Below are 4,509 nucleotides of genomic sequence, written 5' to 3'. Positions count from 1 at the left end.
CTAATGGTACTGTATTCAAAGAGCTGAATGATCTCTACTTTGAGCATTACACTGAGTGATAAAATTAGTTGCATTATGAAGAAAGGACTTTTTAAGCATAATTTCAATTCAAAAGTTTCATCAAACAAAAGGTATTAAAACCAGTTGAGTTTATAGGAGAAACTTGCATTGTGTATTTTTAAAATCATGAACATTTTTACAGTATCCAATATGTACATACATGTAAATGCAAGTGTACCATTACCAGCAGCGGAGCAGCCATTATCAAAGTTAAGATAATTTATTTAATTATAATATCTTTTGAATTAAGGGCTTCAGGTGAATCGGAGCAGGCCACTGCCTGACCCACACTCAGAGGAAAAGATATGGGTTCAATATTTGAGATCCAAGGCTCATTATAATGGGTTTTATCCCCCTCCCCCAGTGCATGATTTTCCTTGGCAGGGGAAATAACAAAACTTTTCTTTTGACAGATTGCGATTGCCTATTTGTCATTACTCAATAACCAGAATAAATGTGGGAGTATAGATGTGATCAGTGGCTTCCTTGACCCATTTCCTGGGTTTGATTTACTTTGAAAAATGTGTGTATCAATTTTGAGCAAAAACATTATGTAGGTGATGTTCTTATGAAATTATCGTATATTGTTTACATTGTAAAAAATGCTATTCAAGTTTAAATTTGTGTAGCAGGTTGTCCAAAATGGGGAGCATTACTGCTACACCAGGTAAATCGAACACTGCCCATTTCCTGGGGGGGGGGGGAGGTGGCAATACAGGGGATGTCTATTCATCCGATAATCACCCTGAAAGGGAAGAGTATACTTTTATCGCTTTGGGGAAGAATTTTCTATTTTGAAAGGGGGAGGGAAGAAAGAAAATGAACTTATTTGTTGAAAAAGTGTATGGAGCATATATTATCAAGTTTTATGACTATTTTGGAATGAAGGAATAATTCTTAAAATCATTGAACACTTTTTTTTTGGTTGCAAAAAAAATAAAAAGATATGGAGCGAAGTGGACAAAATAATTTTGCAACACTACAATGTTAAAATTAAAACCACACAAGCAGATGTTATCTTTGGTTACTACCATGCAGGAAAATGTAATACTATTATCAATAAAATAATAAGTGTTTGTAAACTGTCAATTAGTAAATATCGTTACGGAAATATCCTGATTTGATCAGTCTATTACATTCTGAATTAAGAATCAGAAAGCTTATGTGGTAATTGTAGTAATCAGTTAAGTCAGAAATTAGTAAATACATAATATGATGAAATCAACAAAGCAAATAAAATAAAAAAATAAAAAAAATTCTTAAAATCTCATAATTATAGGCAAACATAGACTTCCATTGCATCGCCAAAACAAGCCATGCTCTGCCTTATTCTAACTCTGCAGGGATTCATTCAGTATTTCGATCACCATATTTATGTGTGCTTGCTCGTAAGTGGCACACCTAGGCCCTTACCCCAAAGCCTCCTTCACCATATGATGTATAGTAATTGCCCACAATATTATGCGGGTATAGGCTCAAATACATTATCCCCCCTGACAACTAAAAGAAATCCAGCTCTTACTACTGTTTCAATATGCACACATTCGGTAAACATTTGATCTGGGTAGTGATGTGAATAGTGGGAAATTGCAAACAACCTATCATTAATTTGAAATAGTATGAAATAAACAATTTTTTCGCGCTGCACATGCAGCAAGATATCTCGGTAAAATTGGACTGAACTAATCACTGACCAATTGTTTCCCTTTCCCCCTGACTAAATGTCCAGGCACGCCTCTGGCTATTTTGCTGACAGGGCCCTTTTCCTTAAATCCGTCACTGTACCGAGATAAGTGAGTTCTTTTAAAAGAAAAGTCAAACTTTAACTTAGTGTTCAGCAAATTACAATTGATACTAATTATGTGCAATTTCTCTTTGCTATTTTTTTCATATGCCAACCTTCAACTCCTGGATATCTGTATATAACCAAACTTGCCTTTGTAATCTACTGAATGTTGAACATACAACTTCTACTCATGCTGATTGTATATCTGCGTGTAACCAACCCAACCTACGATGCTAAATGTGTCTGTGTAACCAACCCTGCGTGTAACCAACCCAACCAACCTATGATGCTGAATGTGCCTGTGTGTAACCAACCCTGTGTTTAACCAACCCAACCTACCTGTAACCAACTAACCTACGATGCTGAATGTGTGTAACCAACCCTGCGTGTAACCAACCCTGTGTTTAACCCAACCCAACATATCCAACCTACCTGTAACCAACCCTGTGTGTAACCAACCCTGTGTGTAACCAACCCAACCTACCTGTAACCAACCAACCTACGATGCTGAATGTGTGTAACCAACCCTGCGTGTAACCAACCCAACCAACCTATGATGCTGAATGTGCCTGTGTGTAACCAACCCTGTGTTTAACCCAACCCAACCTACCTGTAACCAACCAACCTACGATGCTGAATGTGTCTGTGTAACCAACCCTGCGTGTAACCAACCCAACATATCCAACCTACCTGTAACCAACCCTGTGTGTAACCAACCCTGTGTGTAACCAACCCAACCAACCTGTAACCAACCAACCTACGATGCTGAATGTGTCTGTGTAACCAACCCTGCGTGTAACCAACCCAACCTACCTGTAACCAACCAACCTACGATGCTAAATGTGTCTGTGTAACCAACCCTGCGTGTAACCAACCCAATCTACCTGTAACCAACCAACCTACGATGCTAAATGTGTCTGTGTAACCAACCCTGCGTGTAACCAACCCAACCAACCTATGATGCTGAATGTGCCTGTGTGTAACCAACCCTGTGTTTAACCAACCCAACCTACCTGTAACCAACCAACCTACGATGCTGAATGTGTCTAACCAACCCTGTGTGTAACCAACCCAACCTACCTGTAACCAACCCAACCTACGATGCTGAATGTGTCTAAACAACCCTGTGTGTAACCAACCCAACCTACCTGTAACCAACCAACCTACGATGCTGAATGTGTCTGTGTAACCAACCCTGCGTGTAACCAACCCAACCAACCTATGATGCTGAATGTGCCTGTGTGTAACCAACCCTGTGTTTAACCAACCCAACCTACCTGTAACCAACTAACCTACGATGCTAAATGTGTCTGTGTAACCAACCCTGTGTGTAACCAACCCAACCTACCTGTAACCAACCCAACCTACCTGTAACCAACCCAACCTACGATGCTAAATGTGTCTGTGTAACCAACCCTGCGTGTAACCAACCCAACATATCCAACCTACCTGTAACCAACCCTGTGTGTAACCAACCCTGTGTGTAACCAATCCAACCAACCTGTAACCAACCAACTACGATGCTGAATGTGTGTAACCAACCCTGCGTGTAACCAACCCAACCAACCTATGATGCTGAATGTGCCTGTGTGTAACCAACCCTGTGTTTAACCAACCCAACCTACCTGTAACCAACTAACCTACGATGCTGAATGTGTCTAACCAACCCTGTGTGTAACCAACCCTGTGTTTAACCCAACCCAACCTACCTGTAACCAACCAACCTATGATGCTGAATGTGCCTGTGTGTAACCAACCCTGTGTTTAACCCAACCCAACATATCCAACCTACCTGTAACCAACCCTGTGTGTAACCAACCCTGTGTGTAACCAACCCAACCTACCTGTAACCAACCAACCTACGATGCTGAATGTGTGTAACCAACCCTGCGTGTAACCAACCCAACCAACCTATGATGCTGAATGTGCCTGTGTGTAACCAACCCTGTGTTTAACCCAACCCAACCTACCTGTAACCAACCAACCTACGATGCTGAATGTGTGTCTGCGTGTAACCAACTGTCTCCATGGTGTGCTAAACCCATGACCTCCTCTTTCCTCTTCCTCTTCTCTTCCTGTTCTCTTCATCTCCTCTTCCTCTCTCTCTCTCCTCTCTCCTCTCCTCTCCTCTCCTCTCCTCTCCTCTCCTCTCCTCTCCTCTCCTCTCCTCTCCTCTTTTTCCTTCCATCTCCTTTCCTCTTATTCCCTTGCCTTCTCCCTCCCCTTTTCTCTTCCTCTCTCCTCTCCTCTCTATTCCCTTCCCTCCTACATGTATCCTCTTCTCTTCTGATCCATTCTCTCCACTTCGTTTCTCTTCTCTTCTCTTCTCTTCTCTTCTCTCCTTCCCTCTCCTTTCCTCCTCTTACCTTCTCTCCCCTTCTCCCTTATCTTCTCTCTTCTCGTCCCGACTCCTCTCATCTATATTCCCTCTTCTCCCTTTTAATCCCCCCTTCCCTCCTATATATCCTCTTTTCTCTTCTCTCCTCTCCTCTCCTGTTCCCCCTCCCCTCTGGTCTACCGTTCTTTTATACTCTCTTTCCCTCTCCACTTTTCTCTTCTCCCATTCCCTTCCACTCTCTTCTCTTCTCCTCTCCCCTGTCGCTTCCCTTCCCCTCTTCTCTCTTCACTGCTCTTCTCTTCTCTTCTATCACCCCTTTTCGCCC

The sequence above is a fragment of the Amphiura filiformis genome, chromosome 12 (genome assembly GCF_039555335.1).
Source record: "Amphiura filiformis chromosome 12, Afil_fr2py, whole genome shotgun sequence".
Lineage (NCBI taxonomy): Eukaryota > Metazoa > Echinodermata > Ophiuroidea > Amphilepidida > Amphiuridae > Amphiura > Amphiura filiformis.
The sequence above is the reverse complement of the archived record's forward strand: the minus strand, read 5'-3'. Positions refer to the sequence as shown.